This window comes from Helicoverpa armigera, chromosome 10 (assembly GCF_030705265.1).
Source record: "Helicoverpa armigera isolate CAAS_96S chromosome 10, ASM3070526v1, whole genome shotgun sequence".
Classification (NCBI taxonomy): domain Eukaryota; kingdom Metazoa; phylum Arthropoda; class Insecta; order Lepidoptera; family Noctuidae; genus Helicoverpa; species Helicoverpa armigera.
This window is the reverse complement of record NC_087129.1, coordinates 11,105,396-11,121,121: the sequence shown is the minus strand read 5'-3', so window position 1 is coordinate 11,121,121 and position 15,726 is coordinate 11,105,396. Positions and strand designations below refer to the sequence as shown.

The 15,726-nt window shown below is 35.8% G+C and overlaps 1 protein-coding gene across 1 annotated transcript in view; it reads right to left on the bottom strand.

Moving 5' to 3' along the window:
* The window catches only part of LOC110370995 (gastrin/cholecystokinin type B receptor), a 115,724-nt gene extending 112,908 nt beyond the window's left edge, over positions 1-2,816 (bottom strand). Inside the window, exon 1 of the mRNA XM_064036578.1 lies at positions 2,549-2,816. The gene's annotated coding sequence lies outside the window, so the exon portion shown is untranslated. The remainder of the gene's footprint in view (positions 1-2,548) is intronic.
* Positions 2,817-15,726: the final 12,910 nt, after the last annotated feature.

Below are 15,726 nucleotides of genomic sequence, written 5' to 3'. Positions count from 1 at the left end.
ACAATACGAGCCACATACATAACTATCACAATCATAAATATCGATTCCGGAAAATCCCAACAGATTTTGAGGAAAATTTGGAGACACTTCAAATATTATTCACAGTTCATACATAACCATTAATTATTATTCGCCTAACTTATAATATATCCTTATTATACTGAAGCGAAAGCCTACATGGCTTCGACAACATAGTGCATGAGTAACATTAGTGGGTAACTTGAAACCCTCGAGACGACTTTCAAAACTTTCTGACAAAGTCATAATCTAGTTTCTAGAATTGACAGCCACAAAAGGTAAACGTGATTTAATTAGGCTGATAAGTTCTTATGTTCATCATACATATATAGGTAAAAATAATATGAGTCCTATTGTTACTTGAAATAAATTATTTGGAATTGAATATAAAAGAAAGTTTAGTATAGTGTTAATAACTCAAGAACAGTTGAACTGATTTTGCAAAACATGTGGTGAGGAAGTAATTTAGACCCGGAGGAAGGACCTTTTATCCCCATCCGGATACGGGAAGTTATTCTCTCGGGACGTGGCAGGAAGCTAGTCCCAAATGAACTCCTAATTTCCGAGTTTCTATATAACACATTAACATTGACTGGACTAATCATGACACTCAAACAATCGATTTTAATAAATTTTGCTGAACTAAATGTGACCTTGACTCAGCATTTTGCTACTTTAAATAAAAATTCTAAACCTACACCGAAAAAAACGGCATTCATAAAAAAGCCTTTTTATACAGGTACATAACAGATGTTTCTATACCTAGGTGCGTGAAGTAGTCCCTTCAAAGCGTAGATAAAATTGCGTTGCCTAGATAGACTAAAAATTTTCCTTTTCTGGCACCCAGACCTTTGTGAAAATACCTTGTTGAAGGTATCTTGTGTACGTATATTCTTACCAGATCTCTCTCCGGTCGTGTCTAATTGCCGTCCCATCGGGTTATGAGAGTGAAGGAATAGTGAGTGCATATGTGTCTGCGGAAATGCTCGTGCACTATAATACATCCTGGGCAGCTGGCTGATCTCCTTATATGAGAACAGCCGCCGTTGTCGAAATCGGCCGTGGACTCCAATATGTAGGTACTTGTACAACATAAAAAGCAGACGTTAAGCCAAGTGGACTGTCCGTTTGTATCCCATAAAATATTTTATTACAGGATCGAATAAGAGGATTAGCACATACTTTTCTTCGTTTTATGTTACACCATGAAATGACGTCATTCAATCAAAGATTTTCATGGCGACGTTGTACATAAAAGATGCTTAACTAACAAACTACCAAATGGAAATCATGGAAAAACCTTTTATTCCGAACACACACCATAGACGCACAATACACAAACTAAAGGAAATGTAATCTAGCTCACCCGAGAACCTACTATAAAAAGGAAAATTAAAACACTTAGGTACATACGAACTTTGAAACGTGCGAAAATTAAGTAAACATCCCAAAACCTAACCCCGACTCAATAAACCCCCTTCGTTATAAAACCTAAAAATATTACCTAACCCTTACAAAACTCGCGTACATTTTTCGTCACCTCATTTTTTAATCATTCTCATTCAGACCTTTAGCCCTTTCAAACAAAAACTGTATTAACAGACCTAAAAGTGTAGCAAAAACCTTTTTTCATGACTGTACTCTATTTCGGGTACTCTAATAAGAAAAAATGTTCTAACTAATTTTCACCACGGTGGTTCAATTACGAAGATAAATTTAGCCAAGGGCAAAGAAACCAGGAAACTGGGTGAGACAATTTGGTAAGTCTACAAATAGACTGCTTAATCCTGAAACGTATATTTTGTTCAGTGTGGTAATGTAATGTGGGAAGTGCAACCTCGTAAGGTGTTGAAAAATATGCAGAAACGTCTTCAAGCCATTGGAAAAGAATGTGAAATGTCTTTGTAGGTTCTATTTGACTTTGCCTAAGCTCAAATAAAAACTATATTTAATAATAATTGATGTTGTCTAACAGTCATTATTTTTAATTAGTACCTACACAAGTTATTGTACTCAGAAATGAGTTACTCACACTTAATCACTTGAACCATCAGAGGTATGAAATCAACACAAATAATTCTCTCATTAAATTGAATATTTCTTTGGATGTTTTTAAGATCGCGTTAACGCCTTTCAAAAAATAATACTTTTATTAAACTCAAGTGTCGTTTTATCTTAAAAGAAAATTACAAAATCTATTGTTTTTATAAATGCATCCTAAATTATTTTTTAAACGTAGGTTTTCAATAATATGGGTTTTCTTTTTGTATTTAAAATAAATAAAGTTTAAAACTTATTGCATAATTATATAAAAAAATGTGACTTTCTTTATAACAACAAGTTGTTATTTAATATTTAATAATTGCAACTTTTATGAGTACATTTATTTAGCTATTAATAATATTATTCATCAAAAGCATGATTAAAATTTAATCTATGGCTAGCAATGACCCTATTTTTTTGTGGTACACAACTTCCTAATCCTGTCAATAACGCATTAAAAAATACAAACAAATCTTCAAAAACTTACTTTTCCAAAACAATCCAAAGTTAAGCACAAACTCAAAAATTCAACGTCAAATCCATAATTTCACTTAACCACTAACTTATTACCACTTAAATAAACACTCACACACATAGCTATTAATAACCACTATATTAACACGTTAATCACCACTATAGAATATTTTATCACTACTTTGAGAAAAAGTCGAAAGTTTCGAGAAGTTTTGAGAGAAAGGAGCCGGTGGTTATACCGACAGCTTTAGAGAGACTGAATGTGTTGAATGAAAATACTGTTGTTCCTGTACGCATGCGCGAACGATAAGGTGTACTATTGTTTTGATGGTTTGTTCGCGTATCTTTTACAATAATAAAATGGGTGCATTTTCTTGTAATTTCGATATAGACTAACCTCCCCATTCAGAGACATTTAATGATTATTTAAGTCACTCCTTAGTGACGGAATGTCATACAAATCCTTCACTAAGGAATGGCTTAAGTAACCATTAAATGTCTCTGAGTGGGGAGGTTAGATACCCAAATATATATGACGGAGGATTCGTCTTCAAATGGTCGAGATTTCGTAGAGGTCACGAAATAATAGTCACAAAACTTTGGTTAACACTTGTAATAAACTATCCAAAAATCAAGAATCCAAAATAATCAAGGATGCTTGAGATAATTACAGATTTTGGAAGAATCCTCGTCGCGGGCAATTTAGCACAGATTAATATCTATCCAGGCGTTAGTTACTATTTAAATGATTGCGTCGGCGCTTCGACATATAAGTACCCCTATGTCTGATTCTTTGAAACTAGTCTGATATAAAGCTGAGTGCTCGTACATGGTTCATGGTGCTCGAACATTAAATATTTTATTCGATTTTCTGATAATAGATTTCGGATATATAATTTTGTGGAAACTTGAGAGTTTGAAAAGTTTTGTATGAATGTTTTATTGGATGAAGTAAAAATTTTAGTGTTCAAAAGTCCGGCTTTACGCTAAGAAACTTTAGTTTTCCAATAGATAAAAGTCAATAAAAATCAAAATCGTCTCTTTATCAGGAATATTTATTACTCCACTCGTCGTCTCGCAATATTACTTGCAAAACTTCAAAATGCGGAAGGTCCGGAATAGTCCGGATGGATGTTTCATTAGAAGTTTACATATTCAATAACTCTCAAAGAAAAAAAAAAGCAATTCTCATAGCTGCAGATAATATGTTTTGTATTATTCAATAACTTAATTAAACTATGTATAACCTTAGATATATTTGCTTTACTTCATCAGTTTTATTACTTCATTGGGAAAGATGGCGGTCAAAGACGTCGTTAATGTCTCATTCCGCTACCGCCCTTGAACTTCACCTCATCGCCTTCAGACTTGTAGTGGCTATACGATGGTGATTTCAGACGACTTTAGACGTTATCACCAATATTGGTACAGTCAACTTCAGGTCAGTGGTAACAGTTTTATAGGAAAATCGTACTTATTACTATTGAGTTAAGGTGCATGACAGTTACCACTGATGTGCGGTCTACCGTACCAATGTAGACTGATCGTGTATTATGAGATTCTTGAAAATTTGTTGCATAAGATAGTTCGAAATTGTTTATTTGGCCTTCCATAATATTTGTATACATTCATAATATGTAGCTTTAACTGAAAAATAATTTTCTATGGAAATAATAGTGTTGCTTATCCCATAGAAGTCATGATATTCACCAATGTTGAGCACCACCAGAGTTGGCGCAAATATTGGTACTATCATTATGCCGCGTTATATTAAAACAGGACCCATCATTATGTCATTGTTACACGCACAGTGTCGTCATTTATAACATCAAGTTATTTTTAGGGTTCCGTACCCAGAAAGTAAAACAGGACCCTATTACCAAGGGCTCTCTTATTGAGACTTATCTGTCCTTCGTCCGACTGTCACCAGGCTGTATCTCATGAACCATGATAGTTAGACAGCTGAAATTTTCACAGATGATGTAAATACAAATACTGAAAACTGGAATATAATTAATATTTTAGGGGGTACGTAAACCTTTGCGAGTGAGTTTTCGCGATGGTTCTCGCTCTTGGCTGTTTTTGTCATTTTATAGGAAGCTTCATTGACGTCACTTGTCGTTTGTGTAGAACATTATTCTTATCTCTGTATCATGAAAGAAAATTAATTATTTTCCTTGTACCAAGGTTATTTTTGCATGATATTATTATAGCCTTGGGTTACATATTAAGCACATACGAGTATTGTGAGTTAAAATAACCAGTTATTAAGGCTATTTTCATGCGAAAATCCGGAATCAACGCCCACAGTTCCCTAGTTATTTTAATTTCCCTTATAAGTGTAGGGAAAATATTATCTTCTACGAACAAAATCCGGACTTCTGGCTATTATTTAACATTTTGCGTGACCCGGATATAATACTTAGTAAGCATTTTCCACAATAATTAAGAAACTCAGGTAATTATTATGTTATTTGTGATCCTAAGTATTTTACCCTGCGGCATGTCACCGCTGCTAATGTTTTGATAAGCTAGCTAATATAATGTTAGATAGGTATACCCACACAAATTATTTTTGTTATATTGAATATCACCTATACTGATACTATAAAGCTGAAGAGTTTCTTGGTTGTTCTTGAACACCCTAATCGCTTTAACTACTTGACCGATTTAAAACATTATTGCAGTGATAGATAGCCTATTTATTACATTTATTGATCTAGATCATTTTCACGAGAAGCAAAAAATTAATCAATAATGGTTAAAAATTAATCTTCTTACAAGACTTCCACATAAAATCTTCATACAAGATGATGTTCTAATAACATATCGCCAAATATTTGTGTAGTTTTTCACGATAAACGTGAGCAAAAACGCAGAAAGCAGCTAGTATTAAATAACAGTGACTATTCTAAGTTCACAGGCTGCCCCATTATTTTTAATTTCGTCTTGTCAGTAAAAGAAAACCTCTCAGTGAGATAAAATCCTAATTTTGATAAGAGAAAGGAAACGGTTGAAGGGAAAAGTTGAATGAGATTAATGTACCTACTAGAAAACTAATGTGATACGACTTTTTCCAATCAATATTGAACCTTATGCTTTTGAGATAAAGTTGAAAATCGAATAGTATTAAGTTGATGTGGTGCGACTAAGCTTTAATCGGTGTGAGGAAAAAAATACTTACCTTTGCAGTTTTTGCGGGTAAAATTGAGCAGCGTTGGTATAGTAAGAAATCTCTTCTAATTTTATAAAACTGAAGAATTTGTTTGCTTGAAAGCGTTTATCGTAGGAAATAAAAAATGCTTTTTTAATCATACTTTCAGTATTATACGGGGCATATGTGAAACCATTGATGCAAGCTAGTAATATTGTTATGCCACTACAAACCAATAACAAGAGAAACAAAACACAATCTAATTCCAAAAACATTGAAACCTGTCAGTTATGCCAACTTTCAAATTACACGATGGCAAAATTGACTAAAAAACTAACGCTAGAATAGTTGACTATGCATGTGCATACCTACTGCAAATGCATGAAATATGTAGCTAGATTTTTCCTGCAGCTTGAATTTTTTAGCATGTTTTACAAGCTGTAAAGTTTTTTTTTATTTATTTCGTTTTACAAACATGCTATATGAATGAGCTTATTTTTTTTTTTTTAATAATGTCGGGACATCTTTTCACACGTGGTCGGTAGCCCCATGGTAAGTTATTAATTAACTTGTGTTATGGGTGCTAACACAACTGATACACATAGCTACATATAAATACATATTGTAACACCCAGACCACGGCCAACAAGCATGCTCATCACACGAATGTTGACCGAACCGAGAATCGAACCCGGTACCTCAGGGATTATTATGTAACACTTTTTTCATTATAATAAAATGGCAATTTTTGACACCTATTTTAACGCATACTAAATAACGTTGAGTTTTCATATAAATATGTTATTGATATTGATTGATATGATCCAAAAATATTGACGAAGATCGATTTAATATTAACGTTTTAATAAAAACTTTTTAACACACAAACAAAGCCTTTTCGAATGCTCGTTTAATTGTATTTAGTAACCTTAAATAAATAAAAGAAAAGTAGGTAAGCATGTCATTGGAAAATTAATTAAACAAACAATGATAAATTACGTGAACTATTTGAGTAATTAATTATAGCCCTTTGGCAGGTTGTTTTAATTAATTGTAAAATAACTTGCAGCAAAAATGTCAGTAGCTGTCAAAGTATCCGTGTCACGTCAAGGAAATGTTCCGCGTTCAGCTGTTTTAAGCACGAACTCGGAAATTAATAGTAGGTATTAATTAAAAAGTTGATACTGTATTCTCGGTATATTTGGTAGTGATTTTTAAAGTAGTGCTTAAGAAACCACTCAGATTCTAGATCAGGCTGAGCTATAAGCATTTTCTGAGTGTTCCTTCTACACCAATGACTATGTACTGTTAAAGGAAAACATCTGGAGGTAACCTGGAATTTAAAGTCTGAAATTGCATCGTGGTGATTAACGCTCATTATATTTTTCGTTATTTAAGAGGAGGTGATGTGATGTAATAATTGTGCATCTTTAGCCCATTTCAAAAACAAACATTTTACTAAACAACCCTAACAGTTTAAGAGATTAAAGTACAAATCAAGTTCAATGCACAAACTTTTGCATTTTCATAATTTCATTCCAAATAACACATGAGTCTTTTCATACCCCCAACTTTACGACCTTCTGTTATCTTAAGTTAGGTCATTTATTTACTAAAGTATCGTCTATGTCCCTTTATTTCCATGCTATCGTAAAGTACATCGTTTTATCGGTCCGTCCTCTGAAACATGTTCTAGTAATATCATGGCTTATTGAAAAATTCTTCGTAAACGGCTCTGACAAGAAATATTCTGATAATGGAGCCACTTTCCAAGCATTGTTTACGTCGTGGTTCGAGATGTTTTATTTTTTTTACGAAGCGTTTAAAAGAGTTTTATTATGTTTGCTTTTCTTTTCAATATGTTTTTTTAAGCCGCATGAAGGATGGGTTCATGAAAGTCACGATTGCTCAGCTAGATCCAGACTTACGTGAACCACTTTTTCCTCTGTTGAATCCATGAACTACAAACTTTCACATTCACTACTGTAGCGGTACTACTACTGTCAACACCGCCATCTGCACAGTCACCGACGCAACTCTCAAAACAAGTATCCTGCATCGCACATGCAGTGTTCGCGCGCACAGTAGCACGCATAGATTACCCCGACAACAACTGTCGGGCAGTAGCCCACCGGGCAAAAACACCTGTCCGGTCGGAGGATCCTCCCTTTAGTGCGAGGTATGATGGGCTTTACACTCTGCTCTCATACCTCCACAGTGGTGACCCCGACGTGATATGAACACGCAACTTTCGAGCTACGTGACGTCATCAGCAAGACCTTCCTCAAGCTCTCAAGCGACGAGTCCTTCAGCCAGCCAGCTTCAAATGGGTATCCCTGGCCACCAGCATGTTGCGGACGCACATACCTGGTCAGCACCCTCAGCCACATCCAGCGACCTAGGCTCCAGCTCACTGCACTTCGGCCGGTCGAGTGTCTCCCTCGCCGAAGCAGTCGCTAGCCACTAGCGCGGCGCTGTGCAACTCTCGCAGCGCCGGTCCCGACTCACTGGGATTCGCAGCACCGCCGTAGCAGCCAGTTCCGACTCACCGAGAACCTCGCGGCAACGCATTGGCAACAAGACTAGCTAGCACTACAAGAACTTGTACCATCGACCTCCGGTCTCCGGAGGGGAGTGATGTAGCGGTACTACTACTGTCAACACCGCCATCTACACAGTCACCGACGCAACTCTCAAAACAAGTATCCTGCATCGCACATGCAGTGTTCGCGCGCACATTAATACGCGTAGATCACCCCGACAACAACTGTCGGGCAGTAGCCCACCGGGCAAAAACACCTGTCCGGTCGGAGGATCCTCCCTTTAGTGCGAGGTATGATGAGCTTTACTCTCTGCTCTCATACCTCCACACTACTATTCTTACCTTGTTTTTAACACCACAAAATAGCGAAGTAAATTAATTGTTCTTAGTAACATTATCAAAATTAATTAAGTAACTGTGCGATACCCCCTGGCGCCAAAGCCGGATCCGCCCTTCACTTGTTTAATGGTAGCTGACCTAGAGATCTAGAGATAAAGTATTCTTCATGTTAAAAGGCTCGTTTATTTCCATAGTTGACCCAAATTCCTTCGAAGGCATAACAAAAACGAATGCAAATCAAAACAAAAGCTGCATACAGAGCTATCAATCAAATATAATTCCTCGAATTACAAAGCAATATCATAACGCGTTTAGGGTGCCGTACCCGGAAGGTTAAAACGGAACACTTTTTAATGAAAAATCATCGACTGACCCGTCCCGCTGTGAGTGCAGCGTATCCGACTCTCGCTGAGTAAAACCCACCATGTTCCTTCTAAATCCCTTTATATACCAGTGCCGTAGTAACTCTTTCGAACAATCTCGCAGTCCCAGCAAGCTCTGTCCTGCGATTCTATAAAATTCGATCAACAACTCGCATTTCACTTCGATTCGTAATGTCATTTCATACTTTAGGGGAGGTAGGGGAGGGATGGGCACTTTTTCACATTTATTGCATAAAAAAACAGATTTTACAGATAATCAACTTTTATTGCCATTTCTTATGTTTGGCTAGATAAAATCAAAGAGCTATCCTAAAAATTACAATCAGTTTCAACATTACGAGATATTTAAACGGTTTAAATAAAACCGTCGACACGTCAAAATTTTGTTTAGTCTGACATGCTTTAGTTGGTACTTACCTAGTGTTTAAAGTTACTTTTTGCTTTTTATAGGGTTTATCGTTTATAACATTTTGTCATAATAATTGCGTACTTTTAAAAATTTATAATTTTATTTTATTTCATGGTTTTTTAAAGGAGCTCCTTAATTTTTCCTTCTTTTTATGATGGGTTCGCTATATGCGATCTCAGCCAAAGGAAGCTGTTTAACAATCCTCATGACAAACTGGCTCTGGGAGAATTGCACAGATTGAGAAACAATAAAGATGGACCTTTGTTGATCCAGGGTTATATACCATTCTAGGGTTTCATCCGCCACATCCCATTTCCAGCATTAGGTTCTCGTCAATTAGAAACATGAAGAAAACTAGTCAAGACAAATTAAACGAGCCCAAACTCGGTGGGTTTACTAAAAGGCAGTTCAGGGTTACGTCTCCTATCTTCGTGTCCTAACAGCAGACCAGCTCAGTGGTTCCAGAAGACATTAGTATTTCAAATTTTAGATCCCACATATGCTTGCAAGTAAACTGAGCGTGTAACATTCCTATCACACCTAACAAACGAGCTGATGACCTTGAAGACCTGAACCGATTTCCACCAAACATAGATAAGAACACTCCCGAATGACATTCCTTTTAAACAAAAAAAACCGCATTACAATCGGATCATCCGTTTGGGAGCTACGATGCCACCCACACACACACACACACACAGACACGTCAAACTTATAACACCCCGTCGTTTTTGAAAAAAACGGGGGTCGTCGGGGTTAAAAAGAATGGTTTGCGACGGGAAATTCCTAAAGATTTAATATAACGAGCAATACAAGAGGTATCAAAAGGTTAAAAAATAAAATTAACAGCTGATAAATATGGAGTCCCTAGATCAAGTTGGCAACGGTACCTGAAACAAGATTCTATAAAGGATTTTTAGCGCAGATTTATAACCTCACAAATTTTCACTGAAGAAGAAGAACAAAAATTTACAAATTATACATTACATGGTATGTCCAAGCCTCCCTACCATAGGGAGCATTGGACACTTTTGACTTAGTTTATTAAAAAAATCGGTAAAAACTTAAGTAAAACGGTTTTATCTTATGTGCACTGAAAACTAGAAAATAAAAAATAGTTACTTACCTGTCAACCTACGTAGGTGGTCCCGGTCATATTAGACTAAAATAAAAACGTGGGTCCCATAAACTATTGCTGTAGTACCTCTTCTAGAGGTATGTATAATAGGTGTGGATTGCATCGACTTACTATAATCGTAACTGGATATTTTGACAATCAATCATTAATAATAGAAAATACACATACCTTTCATTAGTTTTCTCTTTATAACGATCCGAAACCGCAACAAAATATTTAAGTACTTTTACGAGTGTTTGTTCTTGACAACTCACAGAAATGACAGATAGTCTATGGATGAACACCGTTACCAGTCGGTAACGTAAACTACCCAATAAAAAAAAAAACTATGATCAAATCAGAATAAAAGGACCCCCCTTTTATTCTGATTTGATCATGTCTCCCAACTGCCCATCTCTCCCCTACCTCCCCTATAGATAGACAGATTTTGGCAGATCTGTCAAAATCTCGAGTTTAATTTAGTTCAACTTGTCAACACGCTCGATAGTGTAGCGCTAGTGTAGTTTGACAATGTCAATCACGAAACTTTAAGAGGACGAATTGGAATTTTTGGCGCCAAGGATGTCAATTTTTCTCAGTAAATACAAAACGGATCAAAATACAACTTGGTTACCTGAAAGTTCATGATATAAGCCTTATTTTGTTAGTTGTAGAAACATGATTAGGTAACTTTTATAACAGAGAAAAATATATCAAACATACCTCTTTTTAAAAAGAGATTCACATATTATGGGCAAACGGGACCGATTTAAGCCTCTTAACTTTTTTAGTAGTTGAGTATATACATACTCTTTAAAATGGTAGTAGGAATTTTTATTAAATTATCATTTCTAAATATTAAAATTACAAAACCATTTTGTCGCTTACGACTTTTAGTTATAAGCTAGCGCGCGTATTGTTATCCTCGCCCCGCTCAGACGCTCCGACCCCTTTTGGCGCCTTAGATGCGCGTGCCGGTTATGGAATTATTGTTGACCACTTCCTCGCCTTAAGGTAGAATTCCGTGGGTCGCGATTGTCGCAGCCGCGCGCGACAAAAGTCAACCTATGAAAATGTATGGCACCGCTGCCGAGGGCCGCGACAGTCGCGCGCGGACGACGAATTTCGTGAGCCGCTCGCGGCCGTACGCTTCTCAACATGGTCTAGCGCTTAATAACATCTATAGAATTTTAGTAAAACCAGAATTAAATTGTTGACAATGCCGAAATTCGTCGGCCGCGCGCGACTGTCACGGGCTTCGGCAACGGTGCCATACATTTTCATAGGTTGACTATTGTCGCGTCCACGGAATTCTACCTTTAGATCGAAGTCGAAGTGAGAGTGATGTCGAAGTGAGTTGTGATATTTTATAGAATCGACATGCTGGCCCTGGTAAAACTGGTAAAACAGAACCATTTTACTAAGAACCTTTCGCTTGCCTGTCTGTCTATAGGTATATGTAGATAGGTCTGTAAGAAAGGTAAAAGGTAAAAAATGCAAATACCTAATAATAATAAAATTTTAAACTATTTTTGTTATTATTGTAGTGGAATATATTTAGGTAATAGTGCGGAATCCCTTGGAAGAGTCGTGGTGGCCTAGTGGGCAAAGAACCAACCTCTCGAGTATGAGGGCGCAGGTTCGATTCCAGGTCAGGCAAGTACCAATGCAACTTTTCTAAGTTTGTATGTACTTTCTAAGTATATCTTAGACACTAATGACTGTGTTTCGGATGGCACGTTAAACTGTAGGTCCCGGCTGTCATTGAACATCCTGGGCAGTCGTTACGGGTAGTCAGAAGCCAGTAAGTCTGACACCAGTCTAACCAAGGGGTATCAGGTTGCCCGGGTAAGTGGGTTGAGGAGGTCAGATAGGCAGTTGCTTCTTGTAAAGCACTGGTACTCAGCTGAATCCGGTTAGACTGGAAGCCGACCCCAACATAGTTGGGAAAAAAGGCTCGGAGGATGATATGGATGAGTGCGGAACAACTTTGTGCGTGATTGCGATTCGTAATTTGTCATATATATTTGATATTGGATATTTTATTACTGTGTAATATATTATTGTAAATGCACGTACGTGTAGCTACGTATTTATATTATACTGAAAAGTTGACATTAATAACTTACAATCTATATGCCTAAAAATAAAAATTAATGCCACTCTTCGTTGTAATTTTTTAATTAAAAAACGGGCTCACCTATTCAAATCAAATGTTTAGGCTGTGTAGATGGTTTGTGTGAAGTTTGCACAGAATCGGTCGAACGGTTCCTTATTTAGGTATCACATTTTTTGTAGCAAAAAGGTCCACCATTTTGTTATATAGCGAAGCAAGTACCGGGCCACTAGTGCAATATAAATAAAAATTAAAGCTCATTTTTATCTACCAAACATCTGTTATCGTTACTAATACTCATTAATTAAAATTGTAACACTAGTAGTAGGTAAGTTTATTAACAGTTTATAATTTATTTATAGCTTAACATTTAACAATAACGATAACTAAACCAAAACCAGCTGCGAAATTTCCCGACCGTGTTTGATCAAAGCGATTTGGCAGCTATTTTAGTTTTGGTTCGGTACCAGTTACCAAAATAGTGCAGCTCACCCTTTTTTACTTAGCCTGAATTGCCTGCTGGGCTAAAGCCTCCCCATTCCGTCCTCTCGCTCTTAAGAGTGTTCCGACCAATCAGGGTTGTAGGCGTCCAGGTCGCCCCGCCATCTCTTACGGGGCCTACCCAGTCTCAACAACACCTTGAGTGCCGAAATATTAAAGCGAGTTTTTTATGAAATGTTTTATTATGACACATTTTTTACAGATAATAAATAAAAAAAATAAAAAAGATAAAACCATATCTTTTATCTATAAGGTTACAAATCACTTGATTTACGAGGGATTGGCCTAACGCGGAAGTCATACCTGCAAGGAATAGTAAGTAGGCAACATTTTAAGAAATAAAATATTCCTGTCATAAAATGTCCCCCTAGAGTCATTATTTAAATTTTCCCGAAATAAAGGCATTTAGCAGACAAATTATATTATTTTGGAATTATTTAAAGATAATCTTTAAACGCCTTTATTACATGTAAGGGACCAATTTGCTTGAATTAAAGTAAGACCATAACAAATAATTTCATATGCCTAACAGTACCTACACGATGCAGACTAAACAGTCGGCCGACAGTAAGCCCGATGATGGAATAAATAAAATATTTATTAAGAAAATCGTGACTCGATTCAAAGTCTATAGTCGGTCTAAAACTATCCAAATACCTGATCTTTGTTATGTGCTTACCACCACTCGATTTATAGGCCCAAACAAACTATCGACCGACTAAAAGTTTCCAGTATGCGGGTACTATTACATTAGAAACATATGGTAGGCTCTCTCGCGAGAGAAAATTACAAGAGAGTATAATAAACTTAAATTATTACGACTTAAAATGTGAATATTATTTTAAAAGATAACCACTTGAGTCTTATTAAAGCTTCAATAACCACAAATATTCAAATGATAGAAATATGAGAATAGTTAGGAAAAATAATACTATCTATCGAAATAAATTGCTTATTCGCATTGAAATCGCAGATTTTAAATCTGCACATCATGTAAGATACATAATTTATGACACTATCTTTACTACAATATTAAAGTCAACAGTAGGTATTATTGTTTAAGCACAATATTGTAAGATTGATATAGTGAAAAATTTGCAGTGATTTTTATAAAAAAGTAATGGCAAGCATATTGTGTGTTTGTTACTTTTTCACGTGACAATTACTAAACTCTGTACCTCTGTAATCTGTAACAGTCAATTCTATCCCCAGTTACCACGTACAAGCTAGTCAGTGTATATAAAGCCTAGTTTACACGAAAACTATTTTCATCAGCCTAAACGATTTTTAGGTGAAAATAGTTTTCACTTAAACTCAGCATAAACGCCTAAACCAACCATCGGTTAGCGAAATTAATTATTTCCACCTCATTAATAGGAACTGGGGTATAGTCGTGGGCATCACTACCGAACATTCCATAACTTAAGAGGACGAATTGGAATTTTTGGCGCCAAGGATCTCAATTTTTCTCAGTAAATACAAAACGGATCAAAATACAACTTGGTTACCTGAAAGTTCATGATATAAACCTTATTTTGTTAGAAGTGAAAACATGATTAGGTAACTTTTATAACAGAGAAAAATATATCAAACATACCTCTTTTTAAAAAGAGATTCACATATTATGGGCAAACGGGACCGATTTAAGCCTCTTAACTTTTTTAGTTGTTAAGTATAAACATACTCTTTAAAATTGTAGAAGGAATTTTTAATAAATTATCATTTCTAAATAATAAAATTACAAAACCATTTTGTCGCTTACGACTTTTAGTTATAAGCTAGCGCGCGTATTGTTATCCTCGCCCCGCTCAGACACTCCGACCCCTTTTGGCGCCTTAGATGCGCGTGCCGGTTATGGAATTATTGTTGACCAATTCCTCGCCTTAACTACATCAGTTTGCTAATTGATACATGTAGCAACTTCTTACAGTACTAGTTAATGAAAAGGTTACCTTAGGGATATTAATAGAGCTTAAAACAATGCGAACAATAGTTTACGTCAATGTTCATATATCGTATCGTGGGAGTTCAATGTAATTTAATAGTTTTATACCAGTAACCTTTTAGCTCGAAACAATGCCTGTACATTCTTTTGAATTACACTATACAACTGAAAATACAAAAGCCTTCATCTTAATCTATTGATTAAATTGAATTCTAGATCTCGTCCTATCGTTTTAAAACAGAAATAGTTTAGGACAAAGTTCTTCACAAGGAGCAGCTTTCAGTGATTAGAAATGTCTTTTATGTTATTTAATTGATGATAACTTTTCTTTTAATATAAAAATGAAGAATATAATATGGAAAATCGTAGTCGAGTTTTAAAGTCATAACTATTTTATCTCCAAGTTCCAAAAAGTCTCGAATTATTAATCGATGTTCGACTATGAAAGTGGATAGACTGGGATAGACAAACTGGTATTGGATAAAACCCTTTTACAAAAAGCTTTGAAAATTTAGGTATAGTGCTTTTTCATAATGTATTAGATCGCCTTCCGAATGTTCCATTTACAACTGGATATTTTATTTACAATTCCGCTTTACTGATTCTTTGTTATATTGGTCTCATGGGGGTATTGGCTTTGCTATTAAGTAGGTATCGTCTGTCCTAGATTTTCACTTCGGGACTT